The following is a 19,546-nucleotide window of genomic DNA, read 5'->3' on the forward strand; positions in this document are numbered from 1 at the left end:
TTCTCCTAACACTCCAGAAAGCAAATAGTCCTCCTTCCAGCACTTTGTTCAGAGACAGCAGGTTTATCGTGCGCCAGCCATCCCCAGTCTCAAAGCACAATTGTAGCAACCGAGCCTTAGCCAGGAGGCAGCTGGCAGTGGACAATCACTTCCATTGCACACTAAAAAGATGTGCACGGGACTTTGCTAGTCCAGGCGAATACTCTAGGCCATACTTATAGCTGGCCGACTGTCAAAATTCTCCAAAATTAGCAAAATTATGACTGCTAACTAGCAGACCTTAGTGTGGATCAGCTGATACTCATTGTGGCTACTATCCTAGATCTGCGATCCTTTACAGCTCTCCTTGCTACCACTGATGGACTCACAGTCTACGTAACAACTGTGAGAACATTCAAACAAGACTCTTTATGATGAACACAGTCCTGGAGATTTTTCAGTGAGTGAAGATATGACAAGCCTGTGCTGTGCATTGTCTAATCATGGGTCAGTTAATTGATGGACAGGTGAGATACTAAAGGACAATCAGCTGCTTTGGGTGCCATATAAGGTTAGAGACACACCAGAGACTGTCCAAGGTACGAGTTAGCCTTTTATCCCTTGTCCAGTATCCTTTATCCAGCTCATCTGCATCTCCCTTCAGCCTCTCAGACCCCCAAAACATGGATAACTAAATGAGAGTACCATAACTTAGTGGAGACAGTGCCATGCCAGAGGTGGTTTATTGGCCTGTTATTCCCTGCGTGGCTCCTGATATCAAGGTTACAGTTAAGCCCAAGAAGACAATCCCTTTTCTTTACTCTCTCTGCTTCTTTAAAAGAAGCAGAGGTCAGAACCCAGGGCTGGCTTTTGGCTTCCATAACCTTAGGTTAAGGACTCCTGTGAACACTTGGGTTTATGTCAGTCCACAGGCTTACTGATTGCTGTCCTACCAAATATGATTCTTGGTACTATTGTCACCAGCGTAGTGGTGCCTCCAGACCAGCTGTTCCTGCTTTGCAAATACACATGGCACAGACAGGAGTACAGAGAACAGCGGGGCAAGATGTTTCTTCCTTCTCAGCTTGAGAAGACAGACTACACATAGCACGAACCCTAAAACCACTAAGCCAGTCATGCAGGACCTGGAAATAAGTAGCCTTCCGTGGTGTAAATCTGAGCTGGCTCATTTGCCATTTCTTATGAAGCCAGCTTGTGCCAGCTCTGCTCCGGCTTAATCACACCACTACTGGAAGATTTTCCTGGCAGAAAACTCACACAGGAGAGCTCAGGGAGTGATAGAGATCACCTTGGGCCCCATCATCTTTAGGTGGTACCCCACTACGTTCATACCACATACAGGATGCAATAGGCAGAAATACATTTTAATAGCAGCTTGGCTCTTTGCAGTACCGTATGGTGCTGAGCATAAAGGGAGGTGAACGAGAACTTTTCTGGAATGGTGACGCAGGAGGGGGCTCAAGTAACTGCAAATGAATTTGCAGTGTGAATGACCATGAGGCTGGAGGCTCACACTGAATGCATGATTGGTTGGAGAGTACACGGCATACCTGTAATCCCTGAGATCTGGTCTGGTCCTCTCAACCTTTCCATTGTCTCTGATTCCTCCTTTCATAGCTCCAGTTATGCGAGGATGATTATTGTCTATCTGTTCTTAGCATCATAGTAACTGTCACACTGATAAGGACTAGTAGCCATTTTAAGTCAAGTATCTCTGTTGCTAGTAAGATGCTTCAAAGAGAGTAGCAAAGAAGCTCCAAGTGTGCAGTTATGGAATAACCGGTACTTCACAGTGATACCAGCTCTGAATGAGGTTTAGATTGTATTTGCTAAATATTTCTTATAAAATATTTTTTTTAATCTTGCTCTTCATATTGCTACAGCCTGCGCAGAGTGATTAAAAATTCTGATCTCACATGGACAGTTACAAAGCATGGTTTTCACTAATCAGAAAATTGGTTTAATCATTTGTTGCTAGGAATAATAAATTAATGCAGATGAAGTCCATAACACTGTCTGTTGAACTACGAGCCTGATATCAGAGACTTTTCTGAGAATTCAGAGAAACTACCTATGTAAGTAAGAATATTCTTCTATATTTTTGGCCTGTAAGTCCCCACTGCTCTGTTTGAAGTATTTGAGATGGTTTGCTGTTGTATCTAACATTTAATTTCTTTTTGTATTCACAGACAGTAAGCAAATATTAGGAACTAATGTGGCGAGGCATATTAATATTATTAGCTGGCATTTTGAATAATGGAGTCATGATAAAATGCTACAGGAGAGGGACTCTGGACAAAGATAATTAATCGTCTACTAACTTTATTCCAATATATTATGACTTTTCTACTGAGATAATAACTCTGAAATCCGTGCTTTAAGAATTATTTGATAATTATATATTGGATGTCATCATGGTTAGGTTAGGCTGTGCCACATCAAATACAAATAGCAACAGAAATGGATTTCACTCATGTGGTGGCTTTTTTAGAAATATCATTCTATATTAAATATCACTCATACATCTAAAAGTTGACCATATATTATAGAACCTTTATTTACTGTATGCCTAATAAGGCAGAAAACAGGGTCAAAAAATAAATAATCATAGAGGAAAAATCCTCTGTCATGAGGAAAAGCTTTCAGAGGTGAATACAGCTTTGCAGGCAACAATAATGCTGGTGTTCGGTAAATTCTGAGCTCTTAATTTTGTAATCTGAATAGCGTCCAACTAATAATGAGATTTTGTATGTGTTAAACATTTATTTTCTACTAAATATGGCAGCTAGGAAGTGAAGCCCTAGCTGTGAAAGAATGTGAATTGCATTGAAAATTCTCTTAGGGCCACTTCACATTCCAGATCAAATTGATTATTGGCAGATCACACCTATAACCTATAGCCAGGTGAGTAGACCCTCCTCACTCCAGTAATCCAGTGGATTCATGTAAATACAAATGGCAAGCTTAGATCTACTGTTCAGATGCATGTGTACTTCCACTTTAATTAATAAACCGTAATTTCATATCAATAATATAAGTTCCATCGGTTTCTTTCTTATTTAAAACCAATGGGTTTGCGCACACACACATACACAAGCGCATTTTCAAACAAAAAGATTTCTCAGTTACTCTCAGCACAGTTCCCTGTAGATGGACTTCAGCTCTTCAGGAAAGGAAGTATATTGAAGAAAGAAAAACATGTAACATAGAGAGCTTTTACCTAGATAAAAGTCAGCTGTCAGTATGTGAGTACTGGTCTCAGAAAACTAATACCAGCTGTAGTTATATGTCATGCACCTTTATTCAGAGAGTTCTACATTTCCTGTGATGGGTCAGCTCTGTAGAAAAAATAGTCAGAAAATCAATAAGTAGTGTAAGAAATGAAATAAAAAGTAGACCTGTTTTGGACAGTGTGTTTTCTCTCTTCATCACTGACATACGTAAGCATTTTGTGACTTAGACCTCTCTGTCTGCTGCTGAATATGTTTTCTGCATGTAGTGTGAAGATTTTTGATCCAAGAAGAGGAAGCGGAGTAGAGAATCCACGGCCAGGTCATTGTGAACTGATAGTCCTTCACAGGTGTTTCACGTACACATAAAATCTCAGAATGTGAGGATCATCTGAAGTAAAACCTGCATTTCCATATTGCATAGACTTGAGGGGTAGTGGAGCTCGTTAATCATCTACTATTAGTTTCTGACACAAATACTATCTGATTTACCTATTTGAACTATTTTGTAACCGTGCTCTGTGCATAAGTAATGCTCAGCTGAAATCCCCCTCTGCAGAGAGGGGAAATGCACTGCTACGCAGATCTCTCCAACTGCTGAATGAATCCCTTCACTCTGTTAGTTGTCTCTTTGATCTATTCTCATATATTTGATCTATTCTTACCTATTCTCGGATGTCCCAGTTCAAGTGATGGTAACCAGGGGGTGAAGCAGCACTGAAGCAACTTGGAGTGACTGGTCCAGCACTGTAACTAACTGGTCCAGCTCACTGGTGAGCTCTGCTGAGCTGAGCTTTCATCTCTACCCTAAAAACATGGAGCCTCAGCCCACACTTCATTATTGGCTTATCTGCAGCACTTCACCTTCAGTCCATGTCTTTCTCTGTGGCACCTAGTACCTAAGAAAGGTGTGGGTGGAGGTATTTGTGCAGAGTGGTTTACTGACAATACAGGACTTACACTTCCATTTAACACTGTGGCAGAGATAACCTTTGGGAAAATAACTTCCTCAGCATTAGTATCTGTTCAAGTTCAAATGCAGGCATATTCACATCTGAAAAGTATGCGTGTATACAAGTGTTACTTAATAAGTAGAATGTGGGTACAACTTCTTACCTGATTTAATTATTTTTAATGAAGTGATAAATACATTTTAGATTTCTATGGGGAAATCTATCACAAGTTCTCAAAGTCCTTTGCAAATGGCAATGAAGTAGAAAAGTCTTATTTATAAAGAAAAATAATATTGATAAAACTGTCAAAGCTAGGCTAAATGACTTAAAACTGAAATTCACAGCAGAATCAAGATGATGCTAAATCACTGCACTTCAGTCATCCTTTACTCTTTCTGGATAATGATGTTAGTGCCCCGTAATTTCACTTGAACATTTATTCTTTTCTGGCAGATTTCTGGCACTTTGACTTTTCTCTTTTGCTGTGCAATGGTACCTGGAACCTGAGCTTCTTTCTGCACCTGAGGGTTGTCAGTGTTGCTAAGAAATTCAGGCATCTTGTGGTATTCAGCAGCAGTTCATGTGTCTCAGAAACCTTTCTGGTTTTCCAAATTGAGGAATAAGTGGTGCTGAAAGACCATATTAATGCTTAATGCCAAAAGGAAAGGATTTCACTTTCCTAATACTTTATTATTTTCTTTTGTCATCTGACCATGATAATGTGATGAACCTTTATATTTCAGATTATGATAAGAAATGTAGCTAAACTATAGATTTTGTTTCTGGACCCAAGGTTTTACAAAGTATGCCAATTCCAGTGTGTCAGAGAGTTCTCTTTCATCATCTCCATTTGGAAACCATGCTATAAAGTTTGACACACCTGAAGAAATTTATTTCAGATTCTGGAGAATGGTGAAACATTAAGCAGGACAGTGATTTCAATTTACCTTTTGTGGATCAAAAGGGAGAGGTGAGCTCAAATCCTAAGCAACGTGTCAAGAATTGAAACACTGGGGAGAATTTTTGAAAGTACAATCAACCAAAAATAGCTAAATATTTTGATCTTCACCATCCTTCTATTAGAGGATGTTCATTTCCATGCACTATTTAGTTTACAAGTATTGATGCACTGAATGAGTTTTAAGAAACAGCAGGGGATTTATGGCCTTCTGATTTGTTATCTGGGTCATGAATATAAGAATTTCATTCTAAAGTCCTGGAGCCATATCATGCCATTGATTTTTTTTAAGCAGATTTTGCCATTGATTTAAATGGGGAGTTCTGCTTAAAAATCAATGGCACAATATGGCCCTGAGACATTAACACATTCAGAATATTGATGGAAAAGGAAAATAAAACTGTTTTCCAAAAGCTCTTTCTCTCAAAATATTATCCTTTCCCCAGAAGGTCCAGACATTCTACTGGATGTTCTTAAATTGAGCATAAAAGCTGTTGAATGCAAGTTAACAATTAGATTTTTTTTTTCTAAAAAAACATATGACTGGCATCCAACCTTTTAATCAAATAATTGACTAATCACTCACTGTGGTACAGCTTCACAATCAACTCTTCCAGCTAAACTCATCTCCGCCGACCCCCTCCTTGCCACTTTCCCTCCACACTTCACTTCAGAAAATGTTCAGTACAGCCCATTAAGGAACACTTTAATTCAAGAGGGTCTGGCTGATCAAGAAAAATTAAGCTCCTAATAACAGCAAAATCGAAAGAAATTTGGACAAAATGACTCTCCGCATCACAGATTTTGTTTACTAGTGGGTAATTAATTCTCCACATATGTTGGGAACATCTGTCGCAGTGACCTGCCATCGTATCTGTGAAATGACTGCTGTGCAGCTCCTCTGCAGGTCATTAGCCACGCTCTGAAAGGAATCTTCCTCTTTCTGCCCCAGACGGGCAGCGCTCTCTGGGGTGTCCACATCCCACGAGTCACCCAGGTCTCTGTGACCCTGCTCCTCACCTGCTGCCAGCACCTATCTCTTCTGAATCATGCAGCGCTCAGAGGAAGACCTGGTGCCTGATAGAAAGACGCGCAAGAGAGACAGTACAAGAAAAATCAGATGGATTTTGTCTTCTGCTGCCTCACCTGAATTTTGTCACACCTTCATGGGTTAGCCTTCTTCTCAGCTATCATCCTAATTCAGTGTTTGAGCAGCTAAACTTGTCTATTCTGTTTCTACTTGCCCAAAGGGCTTTGATAAGTGGAGAAGGGGAAGGGAGCTTTTTCTCTTTCTGCACAAAGCTTCCTTTGCTGTCTGTACAGGGACATCAAGACAAAATAAGGATGGTCCAAAGGAAGTAAAATAGAGGTCAAGTTTCCAGACTTCTTCTTCTATGTCTGTACTAGATTTTTTCTGTAATAGCCAAGGGATGAGCTGGTATAGGAAATCTTCCCTGATTAGAGAAGTGAGATATCAGTGACTGATACATGTGCAAATCCCTTTTCTACCATAAGCAAAGCAAGAAGCTTAACAAATAAACACAAACACAAAAGGAAAAGCCCAGTATCTGTACTTGAAAACCACATTTAGGTCATATATTGGCCAAGTACTGCTCACATGCCAAGGCATAATCACATGCTTCAGAGCTTTAGACATTATTTTCAAGGTCATGCAGAAAACATTTTTCTGGTGAGGTAAGTTTCCCTCCCTCCCTCCCTCCCTCCATACCCATAGGGACTAGAATAAGATGAGGAGGGTGAACACCTGCAGGTTTTCCAAGACACCTGTGTTTGCAATGAATGCCACAGAGCCAACAAATCTTCTTCACAGAAAACAAAAAAAGATGCAGACATCAAAGATAATTAATCTGAAATACTGTTATACACAAACCAAAGCATTTACTGTAAAACCCATGCATTTCTCTCCCTAGTATTTTATTACATACAAGAAATCCAGCTCCTGCCATTTTCAGATTTCCTGTAATTTTAAAATACCTTTTCTTACCTTCCCTAAATATATAGTATATCCTGAAGTCTAGGATTAATTGATGTCTTTAAGTAGTCATCTAATTTTTGGGTTTTTTTCAAGGGACAATGCCACATTAAAATTCTGGGTAGGTCTGAGCCAATATAATCTGGTGTAACTCCATTGGAACCTGAGAAACAATGTTGATTTATATCCACTGAGATTGCTGGTAAAGCACGACAACAACAATTAAAATATATCCTTACCACTGTTTCAGATAATGTCAGGGAGGAGAAATCCTAGTTTTAATATTTTTTTCTGAAATAAAGAAGTTACTTTTATCTTCTGTAGTAAAGGCTGCTCCATGTGTAAGATGAAATAAACCATGAAGGAGTTATAGTCTGTAATGAACAAACCCAGTTGTATTCATTTTTAAGATGCACAGTTTGTTCATATGTGTACAAATCACTCCAATGAAATTGTAGCCAGAGCATAGGGCTGGGAATTGGGAGATGGGAACTACTCCTGACTCGGCTGAAAACTACCTGTGTGACCTTGGCAAACATCTTAGGACTCACAGGACTGATGGCTGCTTAATGAGATAATCTGCGAAGAAAAATGGGGGTGTGGGTATGAGGTAAGAACATATGTGTGTGTATGAAAAGAAGAAGGAGTTTCTGAGGCAAATAATTATTGAACCTGGTCAGCACTTTAAAAGGTTTTGCCACATCTTACATACAAAGTGTGCAATTATCAGGACTGTAGAAATAAGAGCGAATGGAAGAACTGCACCACCAGAGTTGCCTTCTGGAAAGCAATAGGGTCAGGAGGCAGTTCTGAATGAAAGACACTCAAGGCAGGATTTGGCACTGCATGTAAGAAGAGAACAGGCGGCCTGGGAAGCTCAGCAGTGGCTTTGGGATCAGGGGAGAAAATGAAGCTAGATCACTGATCCTTTACTGCAGCGGAAATACTGAACCAATTTGCTGCTTAAAGAAGTGCAGACTTGTTGTTTTCTTTTTACCATGGGATTTGTTAAAAGGTAAATATATTTTGTTGCATTTCTAGCACGAATAAGACAATGTGTCTGCGTTCCCCACATGGCTCTGGGGCTCAAGGAGAGGAATCAGAGGAACACTAACAGAAAAACTATTAGTGGTGCACGGTCTCTGACAAGTGATCTTAGAAGCTGCGTGGCCTCCAGAAGACAGCCTCCGGATGTATTTATGTATATTCATATCCATTCTATTGCTGCCGCACACGGTACTAGTCAGTTATATCAAATATGTGTTATTGCAACATGGTAAGGTTCAGAATCATGTAAAGGACTGAACCATACACTACACTCTCAGTGTATTTCCACTTAGGGCTGTTTAGCAAATGCTTCGATGCAGATATTTTTCTCTGTGGATCACAAAAATAATGATGAGAGGAAGCTGGCTGCCAGAATTAGCTTAGAAAGGGTACTCCAGCCATGAGCAATATTTGACGATTGAGTCATATAGGTAAGTCACATCCTTATATCTCTCTCTCAGTCCAGTTTCAGAAATTCAATAAGGTGACAGCAGAGGGGAGAGAGTGAGCATAATCCTAGCCTTTATCTTTGAAGCTCACAGCAAATCTAAAGACAAGTACTGCACTATGTGTTGTCTTTATTTCTTATGTAATCCTTGCCAGAGTAGACTCTTCTGCATACCTTCGATGAAGAGTCAAGAGAAAGTTGACTGTGAAAGGGTCAGAGCAGCTTTTGAAAGTAACAGTGCTCCAAAGATGCAGAGACCAAAATGGCTCTGGTCACCCACAGGCAATATCTCTGGAGATGCTTTCAAAAGTAGTCTGACATACTGATCAATTTTGTCAGAACCTCTTGCATGTTAGGTATTTGTGGAGACCATCTTCATCCCTGAATTGCCCTCCTTCCCACCTCCCCCCACACACACTTCCCCCCTTCTTCAAGCTGGAAGAAGTTGGAGGGAATTCTTCTAGGAAAGATTTTAAGGGGTTTGCTTCCCTCAGATTCCTCCCATGTGGTGTTCTGCCCACCCCCTCCATGGCAGGCCCTGGGCTGACCCAGTGTTACTCACTGTTCCTTCTACAGGCTGTAATCTCCAGCTCTCTCAGGGGAGCAAAACCAGCAGCCAAATATCTGCTGACAGCTTTGCATGTGTAAATCCATAGCAACTTCATGGAAATCAGCGGAATTAGTTTGGCTTGACACCAGTAAGAAGAGCCGGATTTGACTTATTAGCACAATAACAGAGAAATTAGTTAGATTACACTGAGGATTTCTGTGATAAAAACATTTAGTTTTCATTTAACCAGTGCAAAGGTAACAGCATAATTCCCTTAAGGAATGTGCAGAAATAGTAGCCTATATACAAAGAAGGAAAAACCTTAAAGAGGAGTATGCTGTCAGGGAGAGTGATACTAATGCCCAGGAGAGCTGTATATAATTAGCTGTCATAATTTACATGGTTAGTTTCTTCACCACATACAAAATATACATAATTACAGTTCACTTACAAAGGATTCATTTGCTGAGTTCCATATCTTACGAATTTTTATGTCATGTAAGTCAGTTGCCATTAAGTTAAAATCTAGGCCAAAATCTCCAGAAAACTTCCAGGCAACACTCTCTTGCAAGCTGCAGGGGAATCAGCTGTGGCTACTTGGTATTACACTTGCTAATACTTTCAAAAGTCAGTATTTAGTTATTTAGAACTACAGCAAATATTACAGTTGTTACTCATTAAATGGTAACATTCGACTTCGTTACAAACAACTAAAAGCTCAGGAAAAGCTTCAGAAAACTGCAGTCAAAATAATTCAGCTATTTCAATTAATAGAGAGAAAATATCTTCTGTATTTTGGAAATTGTTAAAAAGCACGCCACTGAGAAGCCATACCTAAACTGGAATTGTCAAGGCTGGTCTTCTTGTCAGGAATAGGAATGCACCCACCTTTGAGAGAGCTACAAACTGCAGGATTTCAGTTCCTTGTAATCGGCAGAGACTTTGGCAGGTAAATTGTCTGAGGGCTGGAGCCCAATAAAAATGTCCTCAGGAATCAGCTTTGGGGAAAAAACAGTAAGAAAACATTTCCAGATGTTAGAATGGAACCAAATATTTCTGGACCTGACCAAGCCTTCATTGCTAACAAATGAATGTGGTGTCCACTGGCTATTTGGATTTTTCACCTCCATCCTTTTCATGGATTCAGAGTTGTTAACAATTTACTACTGTTATCGGGCACTCAAAAAAAAAAAAAAAAAAAAGCAACAAAGGAAGGAGCTGAATTAATTTCTAGCTGTAACTTCTGTAAGAAAAAGGAAATGCAATATTTTTAGAAATAATCTTAAAGAAGGTCTTTGACTGTGGTGAGAAAACATCTTTCTGGTCTATGTACTCTACATTAATGAAGATGAATTTCAAACCAACAATCTGTAGAATAAGACTGACTTTAGAGTGATTGACTAGAAATCAAAACCTCAGTGTTAGCATCGCATGAAGTGCTGATTTAGTACAAGTAGTCTTGGTTGGCTCAAATTCATTTTACTGGAATTTTAAAGGGCTAATATTGTCTTATCAGAGGTTATACTGACTGTGTATACTCTGCTATCACACTATCAGCACAAGAATAATTGTGCTTTTTGGCTAATAGTGTTCTCTCTTACTGTCTTGTTCAAGTTCTTGAGTTACAAGATTAACTTTCCTTCCTCAAAAATTAGGCTACTGGAGAAGTTGAGGTCAAATAAAGGTTGAGAAGGTGCCCAATAGTGCAGTGGTCCTCCCCGGAGAGGGAAAGGTGAAACCTAGGAAAAAGGAATAACAAAATAAAAATAGGAGGACACTTTTACCATGTCAAGAGTAAACTTATCACAGATTTATGAAATATATACATGGACATAGATTTATGGGAAAAGCACTTTTCTCGAGTTTGATCAAAGACCATTAAAAATGACAGTTTAGAAACAGCTGTCAGACAAGACCAGGGACAAGGTAGGCAGGAAAAAATCTCAGATGTGTTCATGGCAGTGGATCTTCCTCAGTAAATGTTTCCCAATTATTTCTGCACAAAGGGAGAGGAATTAGTCCAAAATACACCAGCCATACCTGGAATAATTTTTAGGCTCAGATTATGGCGGGTAGATGTCTCCAGGAAATGCAACTAACTCTCCAACTAACAATGCAAAGGAAATGGTGTACAATATGTAATTGGAGCTTCCTTTAAAGCAATTAACAAATACAAAACCTTCTATGTATACATGTATAAGACTCTAGACTGCTTGGTTGCCCCATTTGATGCTGGCCTGAGGGCAATATTGAAGTTCCACCCACTGTCATTTCTATACTCAGTGTCCTTCAGATTCCTCAGATCACTTTCAGCTTTGCGGTACACAGTGAATATCGGTGCATTTTCTGTAGATATTTGTATGTGAACTACAATATGACTGTTATTAGTTGTGATAAGTGTTACTGATTAATAGAGTTAGATTATTTTTTGAATTCTCCTTGTATCTGCATTAGACTGATCTTTGGATGCTAGTAACTGTGGTCTGTTGACAGCAATTGAGCTACAGTGATTTAACTATGCTGACTATCTGCACCTTGGTATGCTAAGCACCCTTGACACATCTGAAGGCAGGAGCCTGCCTTTGAAAAGACAGGAAAATAGAGGTAGTAAAATTGTGAGTTAATTGGTTTTAATCCAACTTAAATAAGAGCTCTGCATTTTTTCTGAGATATGTAATGTCTAAAATGTTTGAACAGAGATGTCTAGATTTCTACTACATTTCCCTTTGCGGTCAAACACCGAAACTTTAGCAGAGCTCAAACTTCTTTAAGCAAATGTTGTGAGAAACTAGTAACTGCTTAAAAAATGTGATTCACATGGCACTTTAATAATGTATTTAAATTGCTGAGGGACATAGCTATGAAGATTTGCATGTACCACACCTTCCTACACACTTTGTGCAAGAGTGCATTTAAAAATTTGCAAAGTCTAAGCAGATGCTGTTACCATGACAAATGCCTTTTTAATCAGTCATAATTTTGCACTAAGTGCTGTATAAGTGCCCTTTGTTTCACCACTTAAACTGTCAATGGCTAACAATGGAAGTCACAGACTACTGCCTGTCATTAAAAGCAATGGAAAAAATCAATACAATTTTTAATTAAAGGCGCCCAATGACTTGAGCTTTTAAGACAGGAATTCTCCTTGTCAGTACATCTTGCCTTCAAGCCCTTTCTGGCAGTTCAGAAGTTAACACATAGGTAAATGCAGGTATTTGCAATATGCTTTTAAAAAAAAAAAAAGAGAGAGAGAAGGGCACATGAGGAGAATTCAGGGAAAATATTTTCTGTTTGATTGGTATTGTTAGGGAAGAGGTAAAATACACAAGTACTGATGTCTGTGAAAACCCTAGAGCATGCTTTTCATTAGAATTCTGAAAATATAGAAGAATATATAAAAAAGATACCCCTGTCAGTAAAATTCACAATATAGATTTTTCTGTACACACTTGCGAAGAAACAGCTTGAAAAAACTTCCTATTGCTGTCATTATTGTTGGAGTATTCGTGTTATTGACTGCCTCAAGCATCTTGTCTTTGTTTAGTCTCTTCTCACCCCTGAGTGCCCAGGTTTTTTCTTGCCGTGTTTTTCTGATACCTTCTGTTTCTCTGTCATTCACAAATGTCTTTGTTGAAGAAGCAGATGTATGTTTCACCCATGGTGATAAAATCTTCACTGGTTTACCTTTAATAGCAGTACTTCTACAATAGTAGCTGAACTCTAATTTCTCAATAGAAGATAAATTTGACAGGAATAAACATAAGGGCCAAATAGATGATCTTTCTGGGTACTTGCTGGATGGGCATACCTTCTAAGCAAGCATACTTATTTTGAAATTAGGGTAGATTTTCTGGATTAGGTTAAATTGTATTGAAAGGCATGGAATATGAGGCAAAAGGACACTTGAATACCATAGTATATGTTCACTTATGTTCTCAAATTATCGAGTATTTTTGCCGCCTGTGTGAACTTGACATGACCTATGAAATATTGTATGGCTTTTCTGTTTTGGAGAAACTTACAATCTCAATAAGCATAAATGGTAAAGGGTATGATCTGTTCATTCATGTAGACAACACTTTTCGGGTTTTATAGATTTAGAATTTCATCCTTTTAGTTGCAAACTGAAGAATATTAGACAATGAACCACAACTTGGAGCATGAAAAGATTCTGTATTTGTAGGAAAAATGCTCCTGAATTTGACATTTGATTAAATATCGGAGAAATTATGACAGATTTCAACACTCCTGTAAGACTTTCACAAACTGTATGACAGTAGCAGTAAGCTGATCCTGTGAGCATTACATGGTTAATAGTGCTTTTACTTGTGTACAAGTTCTTTTCATAAGCAACACCTAGCTTCTAATATAAGATATATATTCCACCTCAAATTTCTAGTTTACTAGCCTACATCTCAACACTTTGTTTTCCTTTTATATTCCTTTATGTGATATGTAAAGAGTAACCTGTTTTTCACAGCAGTAGCAGTTAGCATGCAGCGTTTCTTGGTTTTGTTTAAATTACAGGGCTTCTGTAAGGAGTAATGAAAAAGAAAATGGCAGTGGAAGAAAAAACAGCACCAACTGCATAAAAAATGTGTGTAATGCTAGCAAATGAAAAAATACCACAGTAGCAATGCTTCGGGATTTGACAATGCATCCAGCACTCTGGACAGAACTAGCATGGCTTACCTGTCCTGGCTGAGCTCCAGGAACTTCTTGCCCTGTTTCGGTCTAAGTCAGTCTTTCTCATTTTCTCCCTGATAAAGGTTCAGATGTCTGGAATTTACTTCTTTAAAGGGAAGTTAGAGGTGTGGATTACAAGTTATTGAAAATAATATCCCCTCTTTGTTGACAACAGCAACGATCTGCGCTGACTGGTCCCTCAGTGCAACTCAGGAGCATGTTAAAGTATTTCCCTGAAGACATGGCAGTTCTTGTGCCAAAAGGTCCTATCCAGCTCACTTTCTGTGACTGCCAGGCAAGGTGTGATATGGGATGAGATGGGATTCAGGGCTTCGCTCTGGGGACTGAAGGAACTATGTTAGACCTTCACTGGACTGAAGCAACTTGGGGTAGCTGGTCAAATTGCCTCTGTGGTCACTGTGCACACTCAGAATTGGTGCAGGAATACTGCTGCAGGAGGGTACTGAACTGGTCTAGGCTGTTAATTTTTCATATGGCAAGTAGGATACTTTCCCTTATATTCCTTTGTCAGGTTACCATTGCTGAAGCAGGTCACGCAGATGAGCTGTTGCTCCCATGCCCAAAACTGAAAGGTGTCCAGAAGAAAAGTGCCTGTGGAAAAGGTAACAGTGACTGAGGCATCAGAGCTCCGCAGGGAGGACATGTCTGGCACTCAGAGTACCATCTCCCTCCTGGCTCTTTGGTGCCCACTTGCATATGCTCGGACAGGTTGCGTAGTTTCCATGTCTTTACGTATCAGACTCTAGACTGGCCTTTCAAACAAAGTTCAACAGGCAAAGGTATCAAACAATTTTAAAGAAAAAAATTACTGCCCTTCCCAAAAGTGTCTGGTATCTACCGTGGGTCTGTGTCCTCCAACAGCACAATTTTCCCATTCCTGTCTCAGACAATGAGCAGCAGTATTTCTGGGGAGTTTTTGCCTTTTGATCTCCTCTCTGATCTAATGCAATTGTCCACTGGCAGAAGCGCTGCGAGGTGCAGAATAAAGTAATGAAGCTAATCTGATTTCCACCCCCAACCCCAGTATCTACATGCCCTTATTATATTAGATTCCTAATGAGATTCTCTGTCTGCGCTCCAGAAACAGGGCTGAAAATGTATGTATATGTGGGGAGGGGGGATGTTGTGGAAGGTTGTGTCTATTTACATCCCATCTTTAATGGATAAAATCTGCCCGTCCTTGAGTTGCAAGGTATCTACCTCCAAGATTTCTGAGGGAGAAGCATCTGAAATTGCCAAGAAAAAATATGTACATCTAATACTGATGTGTCTTTGGTATGGCAACAAATGTAAGCACAGAAGCAGTAAAGGGAGGAATCTTCATGTGAGGGTCTTGTGCCTTCCTGCCTGATAAAGCTGGAAGATATCCTGAAGTGGGTGGAGAGTATGTTGGAGGGATGTGCCTGAGCAGGACAAACTCTGAATAAACTAGTTTTGCGTTGTTAAGCAGCAAACATAGTTACTTTCTAGTGAGTAAAGAGCCTGTACACTTCTAAAGGTCCCATGGAACGGGATGTACCGATGCAATGCTTACAAGTCATCCAATCTGTACTTAATCCTCCCTAAAAAAACAACTTCTACCTTCCTCAGCTGTACAGAGCTAATACCAAGCAGTTTGTAATACAGAGGGTGAGAGCTACTGGATGCTGAAAAGCTGGCCAGTAGTGGCCATCCCAGGCTAAAATTCACAGACCAGAACCGTGTTTTGCCAATCTGGCCATAGATAAATCTCCTCATAGAGTGTATGCTACCCATAGAAGATTTTTTATCATTGGAGGGTAAGTTGCAATTTCAGCTCAGTGACTGAAATGTACCCATTGGAATGCAGTAACAGGATAGCCCTCACACACCAGCGAGAAGCCTCCAGCTCTACTCGGTTCGGTAAAACCCCTTGTAAGCAAGGCCTGATCGAGCTGCATGGCGGACAGGCCCAAACTTGGTCACTTCAAAGCCGAGTTTGTCATTTGGTGCCAAGGCAGAATTTTTTTATTGCAAAGAACCCTCATGACTGCTTGGTGTTTATGGATAAAATGCCTTTAAAAGAAGTTTAACAGCCTTGGCTTGGTCCTTCATGGACAAAGGTCCATATCACAGAAGCACTATACATAATTCACCACAAGAGAGCCCCAGAACTAAGCAAGAAACCTAAATTACCTGTCACTTCCAGAAGAAGTGTTCCCTTTGGGTCAAGGTTGAAATCATTGGTAAACGGATGTGAAGAAGATCACGTTGGGCTCCGTATGGATTCCTTCCCTATGTCAGGACTGCAGAGAAATAAAGGAGGCAGAATGAATGCCTACTAAAATGTCCGTGTTATTCACAATTCTTATTCACAAACCGGTGGACCTCTCCTTGATCAAAGTTTGAGGGATACGTGCAGCTGCGGAGTGGGGGAGTATCAGCGTTTCTAAAGCAGCATTGATTCTTTTGCTAAAGCAAAACAATGCCTCTGGCAGAGCATGTATTCTGTTCACAGGGGTGTCCTGTCAGAGGTGCGAGGCATTACAGCTTCGTCTGAATACAAAAAACACCTCATTACTACCCTGGATAGGAAATGCTGCTAGTTACAGGGAGCAAGTATGACTTCAGGAGTACAGTTCATGAGAAGTAGATGCCATCTGGCTGTCATTAAGTGGCTGATTGTGGCTTTCTGTGATTGACTGGTGATTGATTGACAGGTGGTAGAGAGGAAAGGGATATAGCGTGTCAGCCAGACACACCAGCCTTTTGTTTCAGTCCTGTAATTTTTGTGGTGCGTGTAGCTATCAGGGGGGCAATTTTTCTTTCAGTCCCACTCACACTGCAGCCTCCATGTCAAGTATGCCTGAAGTCTGCAGAGAAGAACAGGAGAGTGTGGAGAGTATTTGATCAAACACTTAGACTCTTACAAACCTTTACAGTTTAATTCTATGACAAAGAAGAGGAGCAATTTAAAGAAAATATTTTGCCTTGTCCTCCCTTTCTCACATGCTCACGTTTCCAAAGGCTGTAAGGGTTGAATTTCTGTTCTGCCACATTCAGTTTATAACAACTTTGAACATTACAGCAGTTTAATAACACCTTTTCTAAATGTTTTTAATTTAAAAAGCAGAAGTTTACCTGAAAGGACACATAAATATAAACTCTGAGCTTGCAATGGTCCACATTGCTGCACTTCAGCAAAACATTTGGGACTAAAGTGTTTGTTCCACCCTGAAAATTTGACTTAGGCTTAAATTGTGCTGAGCAAGGTTTGCTTTCTTTAAACATGAATATAGTAAACTGCTTTCTGGAAATGCAACCACATGGCAAAGGCTTTATGCAGAGCTGAATCATGAATACTCAGTGTGTGGCCTCTGCGAGGAGCGCATGCCATGGGAGTAAGTAGGAGCTGGTTTGCCTCTGCATAGTATTTGCACATATTTTAATGACAATGCTTCAGGTTGCTCATATTTACTACATCTCTGCTAGATACCGAACTTGCAGTTTAAGCAGTGCCATCCTAAGGCTGGCGAGCATCCAAAGGGAGGTGGTGGTTGCAGGTAGGGGCTACTCTGAGCTGGGAGGATGAAGCAGTTTCTGAGGAAGGCTCCAAGTCAGTAAGTGTGTGAGTAGGCTAAGAAATCCTCTTGACACAGCTGAAGATGGTCAGTCGTATCTGTGCTTCAAAGTGCCAGGAGTAGAAATGTGTCTTTTCCACTGCAGGGGGCAAAATTTTGCCTCGGGGAAAGCTTTGGGAATAGGACAGTCCATGCTTGTGAAGTGCCTTGTCCATGCCATAGTTATGCCCTACCAAATCTACTTAATTATGGTTTGCACATTAAGCTGATGTCTCTCCTTGGGCAAAATCTTCTTTGATATCAGCACTTCCAAATAAAGAATTAAAATAACCTGTGTGATCCTAACAAAGATATTAGACCAGAAGAACTGATAAGGAGTCACTGTTGATATTAATGGGGATTTCTGTTTAAAAATTGGTGCTGCATTTACTCATATTTACATTCAGAGTTTTTTTTGAAATCCAGGTTTCTTACATAGCTGAAAGAGCTTTCAGAGTAGACATCATTATTTTAAGCAAGTTTCTAGATATGTATGGCAATTTTGAAAGAAAATGAACAAAAAAGGTAACTTCCTCTGCTTTGACAAATTAGCAATGTGCTATCGCTTAGGTTGGCATAAATATTCATCTAAAGCTCATTATTTGTAGAAATATGTGAAACAAAATTAAAATACAGTGTTTTTCAGGTGCAACAACATCTATGATACAGCGTATAATATCTTTACATATTTAGTAAGCAGTTGACTACATACAGGGAACAGAACTAAATTCACACAAATAAGTTTTAATAGTTCCCATGGTAACTATATAATGTACAAGAATCATCTAAGTAAAGAAAAATTAATTCATATTTGGAAGCCTTGATTCCTAAATGCCTATTACTTTACTGATACTACTAAACGGGATGAACCGTTTCACAGGAAAGAAAAAGGTAAGATCCTAAATTGGTTTAAAGTGAGCAAACACATTACATTATTTTTTTTTACCAGGATTTGTTATGTTTGTGCACTGATACAGAGAGTAGCTCTAGCACATACTGCTATGCTTTCTGTCCAAAACAAAGATTGCATTCCAGCATGTACCAGCAAAGAGTGTGTTCTTATAAGAGCAGAAAATGAACTAGCTGGGATTTTAGAAGTTATCGCATGCAACTCAGTATTTTACTCTGAGAGTCAACAAGACTACTGCTGCTTTAAGGAAAGATGGTCTCCAAATGGTTTATGAAGTGATAGATCATATATAAATAGGTTGTTTGCTCTCAGTACAGATGCCATCATTACTAACTACTTTCAGGCTCTTTGAGAGCTAAATAATTTCGTAATGCATCATTGAACATTTAGTTGCTTCGATAGCAGATGGTTTCAGGGGTCCATCTGCTCACAGCAATGTTTTCAACAAGCCCCCTTCACCTTCACCAAAAGGTTCAGAAACATTAGAATATTCATTCCTCACCACAGGTGCCTTTCCTGGAGCCTCCCCATACACAGACATAGTGGGTTGCACACTCAGGAAGACAGAGGTGGTTTCTGAAATATGTGACTTAATCTATTGTGTGTAGATTACTTCTGTCAGCAAATGGAGGCAGCGGCAATATTAGGAAATACGAAGCATCAGGTTACCTGGGACACAGCATTCATTTGTCGGGGGTAGATTTTTAATAGACTTTCATATAAATATAAAGAGTTGAATAAATTTTAATAGTATTCATAATTTTAACTGTGTACACACAGTTAACTACAACTGTAACTGTGTGCACAGTTAAAATTATGAATGTTATTAAAATTTATTCAACTCTTTATATTTAGATGCACTCACAGTTAGAAGATCAGTGCACAGCATAAATATCCAGGTACTAGCTGCTGAAGAAAGAAATCTGATGTAGCGGAATACAAATATGTCAAATATGTATTGCCTTGTAGTGCTAACAAGTGTAATAGCAAGGGAATAAGTTAAAGTAACCTTTTTGTAAATTGTCTGCCCTGTATTAAGTTCTATGTAAGAAATGCAGTGAAGATGCTCCAGAATGAACTGTTAACTCCTTGTTGTGCTTTTTTTCTTGAGGTGAGTTAATTGCAGAGAACAAAATTACAGGGCTCACAGATTTCATTTGGCAGAGGAAATA

The sequence above is a fragment of the Falco biarmicus genome, chromosome 12, assembly GCF_023638135.1.
Source record: "Falco biarmicus isolate bFalBia1 chromosome 12, bFalBia1.pri, whole genome shotgun sequence".
In the NCBI taxonomy this organism is placed as follows: Eukaryota; Metazoa; Chordata; class Aves; order Falconiformes; family Falconidae; genus Falco; species Falco biarmicus.